Raw genomic sequence first — 15,064 nt, forward strand, 5'->3', positions numbered from 1 at the left:
CCCTGCAAGTGTTTCTTTTTCAATTATTTCCCCTTTGAAAGTTAACATTGAATCTGTTTCCACCACCATGTCAGGCAGAAAAATATTGACATTAATATTATCCAAGTCCCATTTCACACAGTACTTTCCATGCTTTGCATGCCATGAACTTTTATCACTTCTGATTTTACACACTCTAATTTAGAAGTTTGCTTAAAAATGTTCGGTGCTTGTGACATCAGCCATTGTTAGATTTAAATGGATTTCAGCCGCTTTCCTTGGAAATCTCTGCCCCAAACTGCTGCTGATGCTCATTCGTTGAGTATATTCAAGGCAGAGATCGATAGATTTTTGGACTGTAGTGGAATCAATGGATATGTGGATAGGCAGGAAAGTGGAGTTAAGGTCGATGATCAGCCATTATCTGATTGAATGGCGCAGCAGGCTCGGGAGCCATATGGCCTACTCCTGCTCCTAATTATTTCATTCTTATTTTCTTATGTCCTTTCACAGGAGAGCAAACTCGCCCCTGGACATGCATGAGGAGCAAGATCCATCAAAATGATTCCGCGTATGTGATAGCTCCCACACTGCGGAAACGTCTCCACATTCAGTACCGGGTCAGATGGGAATGCTCAGCGAGCAGGTGAACCGCTGAATCCCACTTTTGAGGGATGTCCCAAAGCGCTTCACAGTGGCGTCAAAAGAAATGAGTTGCACTTAGTAATTAAATATGCAGAATGTCAGAAGTGGGATTTGCACACACGCCTACCAGAAGAGACTGCGACCTAAACGCAGACGCCTTAGACCGCTCCTCAATGCTAGAAAACTCACTTGCTCACTTCTGCATTTAAAATGTTTCAGTCCTGGTGCTTGTTCAATGTTTCTCGAAGGCTCAGTGACTGTGTTATCATCTCCCCTGGGGATTTCCTGAGCCTGTGCTCGGTGTATGGGGAGGTTTGGCCCGGGTCACTGGGGTGGACAATAACAATCTGAGCTCTGGAGCTGGGGAAGAGCGAATAATTAATGGGTTTGTTTCCGTGTCTGAAATGTGGCTTAGATCTGTTGGTGTTAACCGAGGCCGGGGCTGCGAGATATTGCACTTTGTTCACTTTAAATCAGAGGAATATCCGCAGTCAGGAGCTGAAAAGGACCAAGAGCTGAAAAAACACAAGAAAAAAGAGAAGAAATGTCAGCAATTGTGATAAACTCTTCAAAGTGTTTTCTGGTAGTTTAGTGGTTCAATTGCTTTAATCACCATTTATTAACTGATAGCGTTGATTTTGCAGAATGATAGAAATGCTCACACTGAGGGACAGTCGAATCTTCAATAACTAAACTTTAATAATTTGTGAAACTTTATTCATTGATGAAGTTTTATCACCTATCTGATTTTACACACTGTGTATCAATTAATTTCACATAAATAATAGTCTCGAGCATAATGCGCACGCTCGGGCTCGAAGCGGGGATCTTTCACGTGTTAAGCGAACGTGATAACCGTTAACCTACAACAACTGATACACAACTTCTCCAGAAAGATCTGTTCAGCGAGAAGGTGAAATGCTGAATCCCAGATTCTGGTTTAATTTCCCATCACTAACATTTCTCTGAACAAAACTGCACAAGTCAAAAATGTTCCTTTCAAACTCATTAAAGTCCCTAAATTCCTTCTCCCGAATCTTTTGAATCAGATGCCTCTGATTTTACCCACACAATCTATGTCCCTTTGCAATTTCCTGCTCCCATCCGCACTACTTACTCTGCCACTATATTAGTGTCGTTAACCTTGGTAATATATGCATATAGAAGACTTTTGGATTACCTTTTATGTTCGTTGTCATTCTATTCTCATACCCTGTCTTTTCCCTCTTATTTTCCTTTTCACTTCTCCTCTGAACTTTCTATATTTAGCCTGATTCTCAGATATATTAGGGTAGTTGAAGCTCCCATTATCACTACTCTATAGTTCATAGTCATAGAGTCAAAACGGCACAGAAGGAGGACATTCGTTCCATCAATTCTGTCCTGGCTCTCAGTGGAGCAATCCAGTCAGTCCCATTCCTGCATTCGATCCCCGTACCCCGGTACGTTTATTTCTCTCAAGTGCCTATCCAGTCTCCGCTTGAAAACATTGAGTGTCTCCGTTTCCACCAGTTCCGTCGGCAGCGAATGCCAGGTCCACACCAGTCACTGCATAAAAAAAGTTTACCTAACGTCCCCCCTGTATCTCTTGCCTATTACCTTAAATCTGTGTCCCCGAGTCCATTAACATGAACTAGTGGGAACAGCCTTTCCCCATCTAACCTATCCAAGCTCATCATAATCTTGTACACCTCTATCAAATCACCCCATAACCGCCTTTGTCTTTAAATACTCCTGTGCAGCGCCTTGGGAGGATTTACTACGTGAAAGGTGCTATATAAATACACGTTTTTGTTGTTATAATGAAAACAAATGCAGCTTCTCCAACCTGTCCTTGTAGCTAAGATCCCCCATCACCGTGACCATTCTGGTAAATCTCCTCTGCTCCCTCTCAAGGGCCTTCACATCCTTCCTAAAGTGCAGTGGCCAGATCTGGATGCAGTACTCCAGTTGTAGCCTAACCAGTGCTTTATAAAGGTTCCACATAACTTCGCTACCTTTGTACTCATTACCTTTATTTATGAAGCCCAAGATCCCATATGTTTTTTTTAACCACTCTCTCCATATGTCCTGCCACCTTCAAGGACCTATGCACATTAACTCCCAGGCTCCTCTGTCCCTGCACACTCTTAAAACTGTGCCATGAAGTGTATATTGCCTCTCACTGTTCCTTCTGCCAAAATACATTACCGCACACTTCTCTGTATTAAATTCCATCTGCCACTTGTCTGCCCATTCTGCTAGGCTTTCTATTTCCTGCTGCAGTCGATTGGTATCATCCTCACTGTTTGCTACACACCCACGTTTGGTGTCGTCGGCAACTTTAGAAATTCTACTCTTTATTCCAATATCCAGATCATTTACAAATATCACAAAAGTAATGGCCCCAGCACTGACCCTTGGGGAACCTCCTCCAGTGTGAAAAAACAGCTATTTACCACAACTTGCTGTTTTCTGTCCTTAAGCCAGTTCCTTATCCAAGCTGCCACTGACCACCTATTCCATGAGCATCAATTTTGTTAACCAGCCTTCTATGTGGTACTTTGTCAAACACCTTCCTAAAATCCCTGTGGACAACATCCATTGCATTCCCTTCTGTGCAGTCTTCAGGGAACATCCCCATTTCTGTCCTTATTTTGGATGGAAGGTCATTGATGAAGCAGTTGAAGGTGGTTGGGCCTAGCACACTGCATTTCTTTCTTTTTTAAGCATTTATGGGATCTGGTCGTCGCTGGCAAGGCCAGCATTTATTGCCCATCCCTAGTTGCCCTTGAGAAGGTGGTGGTGAGCCGCATTCTTGAACCGCTGCAGTCCGTATGGTAATAGTGCTCCCACAGTGCTGTTCGGCAGGGTGCTCTAGGTTTTTCACCCAGTGACGATGAAAGATCGATGATATACTTCTACATTAGGAAGGTTTGTGACTTGGAGGGGAACTTAGAAGTGGTGGTGTTCTCATGTGCCTGCTGCCCTTGTCATTCTAGGTGGAAGAGATCGCGGGCTTGGGAGGTGCTGCCGAAGAAGCATTTGCGAGTTGCTGCAGTATATCTTGTAGATGGTACACACTGCAGCCACGGTACACCAGTGGTGGTGGGAGTGAATGTTTAAGGTGGTGGATGGGGTGCCAATCAAGCGGACTGCTTTGTACTGGCTGGTGTCGAGCATCTTGAGTGCTGTTGGGGCTGCACTCATCCAAGCAATTGGAGATTATTCCATCACATTCCTTACTTGCGCCTTGTACATGGTGGAAAGGCTTTGAGCAGTCAGGAGGTGATTAACTCGCCACAGAATACCCAGCCTCTGACCTGCTCTTGTTGCCACAGTATTTATGTGGCTGGTCCAGTTAAGTTTCTGGTTAATGGGGACACCAAGATGTTGATAGTGGAGGATTCGGCGATGGTAATGCCATTAAATGTCAAGGGGAGGAGGGTAGACTCTGGCTTCTTGGAGATAGTCATTGCTTGGCACTTCTGTGGCGCGTATGTTACCTGCCACGTATCAGTCCAAGCCTGAACGTCGTCCAGGTCGAGTTGCATGCGGGCATGGACGGCTTCATTATCTGAGGGGTTCTGAATGGCGCTGAACACTGTGCAGTCATCAGGGAACATCCACAAATCTGACCTTATGTTGGAGGGAAGGTCATTGATGAAGCAGCTGAAGATGGCTGGGCCTAGGACACGGCACTGAGGAACTCCTGCAGGAATGTTCCGGGGCTGTGATGATTGACCTTCAACCACCACAACCATCTTCTTTTGTGCTAGGTATAACTTCAGCCAGTGGAGCGTTTTCCCCCTGATTCCCATTCACTTCAGTTTTACTAGGGCTCCTTGATGTCAGACTCGGTCAAATGCTGCCTTGATGTCAAGGGCAGTCAGTCTCACCTCACAATTGGAATTCAGCTCCTTTGTTCATGTTTGGACCCAGGCTGTAATGAGACCTGGACCCGAGTGTTCCTGGCGGAACCCAAACTGGGCATCAGTGAGAATATTATTGGTGAGTAAGTGCTGCTTGATAGCACTGTCGATGACTCCTTCCTTCATGTTTTGATGATTGAGAATAGACTGAAGGGGCGGTAAAGTGCCGGGTTGGATTTGCCCTACATTTTGTGGGCAGTTTTCCACATTGTGGGATAGATGCCAGTGTTGTAGATGTACTGGAACAGCTTGGCCAGATGCGCGGCTAGTTCTGGAGCACAAGTCTTCAGCACTATTGCCGGGATGTTGTCCGGGCCCATATCCTTTGCTGTATCCAGTGCGCTCAGCCGTTTCTTGATATCACATGGCGTGAATGGAATTGGCTGAAGATTGGTTTCTTTGATGGTGCGGATCTCGGGAGTAGGCCGATATGGATCAACCACTCGGCACTTCTGGCTGAAGTTGTTTGCAAACGCTTCAGCCTTGTCTTTTGCACTCACGTGCTGGGCTTCACCATCATTGAGGATGGGGATATTCTTGGAGCCTCCACCTCCCATTAGTTGTTTAATGGTCCACCAACATTCACGACTGGGTGTGGCAGGACTGCAGAGTTTTGATCTGATCTGTTGATTGTGGGATCGCTTAGCCCAGCCTATTGCATGCTGCGTCTGGTATTAAGTCCTGTTTTGCAGATTCCCCAGGTTGGCACTTCATTCTTAGGTACGCCTGGTGCTGCTCCTGGCATGTTCTTCTACACTCGTTGTTGAATCAGGGTTGGTCCCCTGGCTTGGTGGTAATTGTAGAGTGAGTGATATGCCTAGTCATGTGATTACAGATTGTGGTGGAATACAATTCTGTTGCTTCTGATGGCCCACAGCGACTCCTGGAGGCTCAGTTTTGAACTGCTAGTCTGTTCTGAACCTATACCATTTAGCACAGTGGTAGTGCCACACAACACCAAGGTGGGTGTTCTCAGAGTGAAGACGGGACTTCGTATCCACAGTGTTTTTGCGGTGGTCACTGCTGCCAATGCTGTCATGGTCAGAAGCATCTGCGACAAGTAGATTGGAGAGGAAGAGATCAAGGAGGTTTTTCCCTCACCATCTGTCACAGTCCCAGACTGGCAGTTATGTCCTTCAGGACTCGGCCAGCTCGGTCAGTAGTGGTGCTGCTGAGCCACTCCTGGTGTTGGACATTGAAGTCCTCCACCCAGAGTATAATCTGCGCGCTTATACACTCAGTTCTTCTTCCAAGTGGTGTTCATATATTTTGGCCAGTAAAAGCAGCAAACCTGAGGATTAGGAGCAGTTTAGGATTCAGCAAAGGAGGGAAAATGGATTAATTAATAGGGGAATAAAGGTTATGAGAGTAAGCTTACAGGGAACATAAAAACTGACTGTAAAAGCTTCTATAGATATGTGCAGAGAAAAAGATTGGTGAAGTGAAGCATCGGTCCCTTGCAGTCAGAATCAGGGGAATGTATAATGGGGAACAAGGAAATGGCTGACCAATTAAATACATACTTTTGTTCTGGCTTCACAAATGAGAACACAATTACCCTCCCAGAGATGTCGGGCAACATAGGGTCTAATGAGAGGGAGGAATTGACTGAAATCAGTATTTGTAGGGAAATGGTGTTAGCAAAATTGATGGGATTGAAGGCCAATAAATCCCCAGGGCCTGATAATGTACATCCTAGTATACTTAAGGAAGTGGCCCTAGAAATAGTAGATGCATTGCTGGTCATCTTCCAAAATTCTATGGACTCTGGAACAGTTCCCATGGATTGGAGGATAGCTAATGTAACCCCACTATTTATAAAGGGTGGTAGAGAGAAAACAGGGAATTATAGAATGGTACGCCTGACATTGGTAGTGGGGAAAGTACTAGAGTCAATTATAAAAGATGTAATAGCAGAGCACTTGGAAAACAGTGACAAAGTCAACATCGATTTACCAAAGGTAAATCATGCTTGACTAATCCAGTGGAATATTTTGAGGATGTAACTGGTAGAATAGATAAGGGAGAACCAGAGGATGTTGTGTATTTGGACTTTCAGAAGGCTTTTAATAAGGTCCCACATAAGAGATTGGCGTGTAAATTTAAAGCACCTGGGATTGGGGGTAAGGTACTGACTTGGATAGATAACTGGTTGGCAGACAGGAAGCAAAGAGTTGGAATAAACGGGTCTTTTTCTGAGTGGCAGGCAGTGACTAGTGGGGTACCGCAGGGATCGGTGCGAGGACCCCAGCTATTCACAATATATATAAATGATCTAGACAAGGGAACTAGATGTAATATCTCCAGGTTTGCAGACGACACAAAGCTGGGTGGGTGTCTCTGCTGTGTGGAGGATGCAGATAAACTCCAGTATGATTTAGACAGGTTAGGTGATTGTGCAGATGCATGACAATTGCAGTATATTGTGGATAAATGCGGGGTTGTCCACTTCGGTGGCAAAAACAGGAAGACAGATTATTATCAGACCGGCAATAGATTGGGAGAAGGGGAAGTGCAAGGAGACATGGGTGTCCTTGTACACCAGTCGCTGAAGGTAAGCATGCAGGTGCAGCAGGTGGTTAAGATGGCAAATGGTATGTTGGCCTTCATAGCGAGAGAATTTGAGTACAGGAGCAAGGATGTCTTGCTGTAATTGTTCAGGGCCTTGGTGAGACCACACCTTGAGTATTCTGTGCCGTTTTGGTCGCCTTATCTGAGGAAGGATGTTCTTGCCATGTAGAGAATGCAGCGAAGATTCACCAGACTGATACCTGGGATGGCAGGAATGACGTATGAGGAGAGATTGGATCGATTAGGCATACATTTGCTGGTGTTTAGAAGAATGGGAGGGGATCTCATTGAAACTTATAAAATTCTAACAGGACTAGACAGACTAGATGCAGGTAGGATGTTCCCGATGGCGGGGGAGTCCAGAACCAGGGGTCACAGTCTAAGGATAAGGATTAAGCCATTTAGGACTGAGCTGAGGAGGAATTTCTTCACCCAGAGAACGTTGAACCTGTGGAATTCTCTGCCACACAGGGAAGTTGAGGCCAATTCATTAAGTATATTCAAGAAGGAGTTGGATATATTTCTTCAGGCTGAAGTGATCAAGTGATATGGGGATAAAGCAGGGACAGGGTACTGAATTTGGATGATCAGCCATGATCTCATTAAATGGCGGAGCAGGATCGAGAGGCCGAATGGCCTACACCTGCTCCTATCTTCTATGTATCTATGTTCAACATGGAGGAGTACTGATTCATCAGCTGAGGGAGAGCAGTATGTGGTAATCAGCTGGAGGTTTCCTTGACCATGCTAGACCCCTCCTGATTTTGAACACATCTATCAAATCTCATCGCTATCTTCTCTACTCTGAGGAGAACAACGAAAACGTCTCAATCTATACACCTAACTGAAGTCCCTCATCCCCTGAAACAAGCTTGTAAATCTTTTCTGCCTTCACATTCTTCCTGAAATGTTGTGCCCAGAATCCTCCAGCTGAGGCCTAACCAATGATATATAAAGGCTCAGTATTACTTCCTTGATTTTGTACTCTATGCCTCTATTAATAAAGCCAAGGATCCCGTGTGCTTTTTAACAGCCTTCTTAACTTGTCCCGCCACATTCAGAGATAGATATTTACACCCCCAGGTCTCTCTGTTCCTGCACCCGATTTAAACTTGTATCATTTAGTTTGTATTGCCTCAGTTCAATCATCCCACCAAAATGGATCACTTCACACATCTGCTATGTCTCTGCCCATTTCATTATTTACGACAGTTCTGAGTTTCCTGTCATCTGCAGACTTTGATATTTTGCCCAGTATACCCAAGTCCAGGTAATTAATGTATATGAGAAAGAGCATTGGTCCTAATACCGACCCCTGGGGAACAGCACTGTATATTTCCCTCCAGTCTGAAAAATAACCGTTCACCACTATTTACAACTGACACACGTGCACAGCATCGTACTCATTCTATAAACACCCATTTTATATATAAACACCACACACATATACATAACAACAACAACAACTTGCATTTATGTAGCACCTTTAAAGTAGTGAAACGTCCCAAGGCGCTTCACAGGAGCGATTATCAGACAGAATTGTACACCGAGCCACATAAGGAGATATTAGCACAGGTGACCAAAAGCTTGGTCAAAGTGGTAGATTTTAAGGAGCGTCTTAAAGGAGGAAAGAGAGGCGGAGATGTTTAGGGAGGGAATTCCAGAGCTTAGGGCCTCGGCTCACACACACAGTTTGTATTTTTACACGGCCTTGTTTGCAGTTATGAATATTGCTTCCAGCCGCAAGTTAAATTGTTTTTCAGAAGCTGCTCGACCAGTTGTGTATTTGGAGCAGTTTCCCAGTTTATTTCCCTGTGATGTGATGATTGTGGGGGCTCGGTGTGTGTAATTGGATTTGCTGCAGTCAGCCAGCAGCAGGTGGTGAAAGCGGGCGTGAGACGGTGAGTGACAGGTGGGCGCTGCTTCTGATGCTGTCTGACACCCGGGGGACTCGAGTGGGCGGGGATTATAAAGCCCGTTCATTACTCCAAGGCAGGAGAAATGAAACAGTGTTTGATGAACGTGTATATATACAAACATCGTTGGTTGTAGTGTGGAGCTCGTGGCGCAACGGTACCGTGTCTGACTCCAGATCAGAAAGCTGCGTGTTCAAATCACGTCGAGGTCATCGTTTTTTTGGATAATCCCGTAATTAATATTTTCTTTGCTGTTTCACGATAACCAGACCCTTGCTCTAAAGTCTGTCTCACTGTTTCCCCAGTGTCAGGGACTGAAGCGCCTGATGCCCTCATGTATTTAATTTTACTATTCACAAATACAGTTATTCGTTCAAAGTCAACCTGCAGGTGGCCACACATAGAATAAACAGAGCCAGAGAGACAGACAGAATCGGGAAACACCGGGAAATCGGCAAGGGATATTGACAAGCAGATGTTTCCGAGACCAGAACCTGTCATCATTGATGAAGAACTGGATCCGGTCCCAAAAACTATCAGCACAGAGCTGGATATACTGGGTTTATAAAGATTGCTGATATTGCCAGCCCACCTGTCCTCTCTTGGCACTTGGTTCTACCCATAGCCCTGAATAAAGAAGGTAATGACCTGGGGAGTGGATTACCTGAAGAAACTGAAGATGAGAACTCTACTTCTCAGATTGCTGGAAAGATGCCATAGTTTTGTGTCTAAAAGCGCTTTGCGATCAGAACATTGCCTGAAGCCCTGTGGTTAATGAAAGGGCTTTTGATGCTTGATTTTCTTACACACCTTGGAATTCAGGAGAACCTGGTTCATGGTTTGCAGGACAAGTTAAACCCCTGGAGCGGAGCCACCAGGCACCTGGCTGCAAGCAGCGACAAAGACGTTCAAAGTGATCAGACCCGGCGAGCTCAGTTGCCAGAGTGTGAGACTCTTAATTTCAATGTTCGTTAGTTCGAACCCCACGTTGGGCGAAAGCATTTTGATAAACTTTATGTTGCTTTCACGGGAAAGCATCATTAATTAACCAATAATCTTCTTTTGCACAATGAAAGAAATGCTAACAGTGGTAGAGTCGATAGTTCAATAATTTGTACCGTTGCCCTTATCTCATTATACACACTGAACTTTAGGAGTCTGGTTTAAAAATGGTCACTGCTGATGACACCAGGAATCTGGGGAGCTTTGGTCAAATTTAACAGGACCGGTTATTTCTACCGTGCACAGAAAATAGAATCAGTAGTGAACATAAAATCCCATTGTGCTGAATTTCAGATTCAACGCAGTCAGCTGAGAAATAAAGTGAAATTAATTTACAGTGAAAAGATTTGGAAGTAAGTGTTACTCGTATTTCTGCCTTTAATTCAAGTTTGTGGCTTCTGACTCCCTTTCACGCCTCTGACTAAGAAAGGAGGGGCTTGACGTTGACCAGACTGCACGGGCCCTGAAATATGTGAGCTCATCCTTTATATTGAGTTGTTTCCCAGTTTTTTTATTGGTGTCAGCTTTACCTTAGCGGTTACTTCGCTACTACCTGTTTAAATTTAAGCACTGTCTTACCGCGGGCGCTGCCTAGCGTTTGTATTGTCAGTTTCAATCCCCTTTTACATCGAAACACATTGTAACCGTGATTTTAATTTAGCAGTGTGAAATTTTTCTAGGACAACTTTAAACGATTCATAACCGATTCCTTTCAACACTTTGACCCGGGTTCGATTCCCGGTTAGGGAATTAATTTTGATATCACCGTTTTTAATTAATTAATGCGAAGTAATTTTATTAAATTAATAACATGCATCTAATGTGATAAAATAAGAATTGATTTAATAACCATTATTGAACCAATAACTTCCTTTTGCAGAATGAAATACATTAAAATATGCTTACTGAGGGACAGTCGAAATACAGTGAATTATTTTGCTCTTGCATGTGCTGAACTTTTAACCCATATCTCATTTTACACATCGTATTTTAGGAGAATGCTTTCAAATGTTCATTGCTTGTGAGAGCAGGGATCTGGGGCAACTTCTGTTAAATTAAACAGGACCGGCTATTTCACAGAAAAAAATATTCTCTGCCAATGTTTTCAGATCATAGACTGACCGATCTTTCTTAGTGGATGACTTGACATTTGCCCACATTGACCTGCATTAATCACATTTCAGGGGAGATTTAGGGAGTTGTTCAAAATTATGGGGGAAACAGTTTCCACTGGCATGAGTGTCAGCAGGGCTATGGGGGAAGAGCAGCGGAGTGGGACTATTTGGATAGCTCTTTCAAAGGTACAACATCAATTGTTCATTTTAATCTGCGACTGAGAGATTTTTGTTAACCAAAGGTATTTAGGGATAATTCAAGTCAGTGAGACCCTTCATAATTGTTTCAATCATCATTAATCAACCCACAACATTGTGTTGCTCACTGCAGGAATTAATAACAAGTTTACTGGGTGACAGACAAACTGCGATAACTTATTATAGAATCATAGAATCAGACAGCACAGAAGGAGGCCATTCGGCCCATAGTGCCTGTGCCTCTTTGAAAGAGCAATCCAATTATTCCCACTGCCCTGCTCTTTTCCCAAAGCCCTGCAAGTGTTTCTTTTTCAATTTCCTTCCCCTTTGAAGGTTAATATTGAATCTGCTTCCACCACCATGTCAGGCAGAAAAATATTGACGTTAATATTATCCGAGGCCCATTTCACACAGTAATTTCCATGCTTTGCATGTCATGAATTTGTTCCCTTCTCATTTTACACACTTTATTTTAGCAGTTTGCTCTGCAAACCATGAACTAGATTCTCCTGAATTCCAAGGTGTGTAAGGAAATCTAGCTCACCTGTCAGTCACTGTCTCTGGCCCGCTTTCACCACCTGCTGCCGGTGGACTGCAGAAAATCCAGTTACACACACCGAGCCCCCACAATCATCACATCACAGGGAAATAAACTGGGAAACTGCTCCAAATACACAACTGGTCGAGCAGCTTCTGAACAACAATTCAACTTGCTGCGTATGGACAATATTCAGAACTGTGAACCACGCCGTATAAAAATAAAAACAGTGTCATAGAATCATAGATTCAACATTAACTTTCAAAAGGGAAATGTAGTTGAAAAAGAAACACTTGCAGGGCTATGGGGAAAGAGAAGGGCAGTGGGACTCATTGAATAGTTCTTTCAAAGAGCCGGCACAGGCACGATGGGGTTTAATGGGTTCCTTCTGTGCTGTCTGATTCTACAAAAATGTTACTAAAGTTTGACTCTCACCTGGAAAACATGTTAGCGTTCCCTTCAGTGTGCAACAAAAAGCAGTGGGTCGATTAAGAGAATTATTAAGTGTCTAACAGACTTGAATTATTTTATTAAACAGTTTTGTAAGAACCAATGGGTCGCGGCGATGAGAGCGCCGAATCCTAACCACTAGACCACCAGGGAACACTTGTACAAACTGCAATATCTCGCAGATCCTTGCTCGCTTACTACCAGAAGATCAAAACCGTATTTTAGCTTTGGTCACCTTACCTGTTGAAGGATATACTTGCCTTAGATGGGGTGTGAGAAGGTTCAGCAGACTGATTCCTGCAATGAGAGGGCTGTCCTATGAGGAGCGATTGAGTAGATTGGGCCTATACTCTCTCGAGTTGAGAAGAACGAGAGGTGATCTCAGTGAATCATACAATCATACAGCTACTTATGCAACTGCCTTTTGAAAACCACTATTGAATCTGCCTCCAGCACCCTTTCAGGCAGTGCATTCCGGATCCTACGATCGATACCTGTAAACCAAGTCTGACAGTGGCACAGTAATTAGTGAGGATAGGCGCAGAAAATTGCAAAGGGACATTGATTGAGTGGGAAAACTGGAGGCATCTGATTCAGAAGATTCGGGGGCGACCTGGAAATTCGAGAGTTTAATGATTTTGAAAGGAACATTTTTGACTTGTGCAGTTTCGGTTAGAGAAATGTTAGTGAGAACAGTGAATTCAATGTCCAATCAGGCACAGAAAGAGAAATAAAGAGAGGAAAATAAATGTTGGATTAAGAGGGGGCAGCGATGAATCGCCATTGCAGTGCTGGTCCCGCCACAAACTGTTCCTCAGCCGCAGACTTCATGATGATCTGGAGACCTGAGCTCACAATCCCACCACGGCAGGTCGTGGAAGGATTAAAATCGGGGATGTGTAAGAGCCCAGAATTGGAGGAGTGCAGAGATCACAGAGGGTGTAGGGCTGGAGAAGGTTACAGAGATAGAGAGGGGCGAGTCCATGGAGGGATTTCAAAACAAGGAAGAGAATTTGAAAATTGAGTTGTCGCCTGGTTGGGAGCCAATGTAGGTGAGTGAGAGCCGAGGTGATGGGTGAACGGGACATGGTGCGAGTTAGGATACGGGCAGCAGAGGATTGGATGAGATGAAGTTTATGGAGGGAGGGTGATGGGAGGCCTTCCAGGAGTACATTAGAATCGTCAAGTCTAGAGGTGACAAAGGCAAGGATGAGGGTTTCAGCAGCAGATCAGCGGTGGAGTTGGGCGACGTTACAGAGGTGGAAGTAGACCGTCTTGGGCGGAAGCTCATCTCAGTGTCAAATGCAGCACCAAGGTTGCAAGCTGTCTCATTCAGTCTCAGTGGCCAGGGATTGGGATGAAGTCGGTGGCTCGGGAACGGAGTTTGTGTCGGGGACCAGCACTGCAATGGCGATACATCACTGCCCTCTCAAGGCTACTTGCAAACCTCGCCCAGCAGCAATATTGGAAGAACTGGGCAAATTTTACCTCCACCATTCCATTCCAGCCTTTTCTCATCCAAACCTTCAGCTTCGACATTTTCCCGCTGCTGAGCAGCCAATCACACAGCTGCCATCAAAATTACTTTTACAAAAGCTGGGACAAGAGGGAACCAGGTTCCACCGAGATTTGAACTCGGATTGCTGGATTCAAAGTCCAGAGTGCTCACCATTACACCATGGAACCCTTACACACTATTCCGAGCCTAATTCGCTTTTTTCCAACTCACCTGCCATTCACAGCTGCTGAGTATTTTCAGCAAATTCTGTTTTTATTTCAAACTTCCAGCATCCGCAGCATTTTGTCTTGTGTTAGAAAAGAAAACGGAATCCTGGGCTTTACAGACAGAGGCATAGAGGGCAAAAGGAAGGAAGTTATACCAAACCTTTAGAGTATTGTGTGTAATTCAGGCACTGCGCTTTCGGACGGATGCGGGACTTCAGTTCCGTCGAGTAGTGGAGAAGAAGAGGTTGTTCTCCTCAGAGCAGAGAAGATAAGGGGAGATTTTGTCGACGTGTTCAACATCATGAAGAGTTTTAATAAAGTAAACAAGGAGAACATTTTCCTGCGGCAGAAGTGTTGCTAACCAGAAAACACATATTAAAGTGATTGGATAAAGTATCAGTAATAAGGTTCTCTCGGGCTTTTGTTGGCCGATTTACTGGTAAAGCTGGGAATTGAGGGGAAACTGGTTCATGGTTTGTAACACAAGCAGTGCGCGGGGTCAGACCGGCCCGGCTAGCTCAGTCGGTAGAGCCTGAAACTCTTAATCTCAGGGGCGGTTTGTGTTTCAAATTATTGGGCTGGTTTCACAGGAGATCCCCAGCTCTAAATCCCCTACACCTCTCGGTCAATGACTCTTTCAAAAAATGCGATTCAACAACATTATCAGGAAATCTGAAGTGTTTATAAACACCGGAAGCTGACACACCAGGGAAGACCTCACAGTCTTGGACACAGAGTGAAATACACTGAAGTGTTTATAAAAAGTTACAGAACACAACACGTGTGTAAAATTCCCCGTTGTTTTCTCGGCCCTGATGGGTTGTGAAGGGAAAGACAGGCCGAAGTCCCACTGAGCCGCACTGACCCCGAGCCAAGGTGAAATTAAAATCAGTTCAATCTTTAGCAGCGGGCGGCTGGAGAGAGACAAGATTCCGGAGCTCGGAATCGCCTTTAAAATGAGCCCAAAAATTTAAAACACAAACTCCCCGCCGTGGGGATGAAGTATCCGACACT

General features: G+C 44.5%; 1 non-coding gene across 1 annotated transcript; it reads right to left on the reverse strand.

The window, feature by feature from the left end:
- Positions 1-13,939: 13,939 nt before the first annotated feature.
- Positions 13,940-14,011, reverse strand: trnaq-uug (transfer RNA glutamine (anticodon UUG)). Its single transcript has one exon. It is a non-coding gene; the product is annotated as a tRNA-Gln (tRNA).
- Positions 14,012-15,064: the final 1,053 nt, after the last annotated feature.

This window comes from Somniosus microcephalus, unplaced genomic scaffold (assembly GCF_052327205.1).
Source record: "Somniosus microcephalus isolate GS21.2 unplaced genomic scaffold, FLI_Smic_1.0 unresolved_chr4, whole genome shotgun sequence".
Classification (NCBI taxonomy): Eukaryota; Metazoa; Chordata; class Chondrichthyes; order Squaliformes; family Somniosidae; genus Somniosus; species Somniosus microcephalus.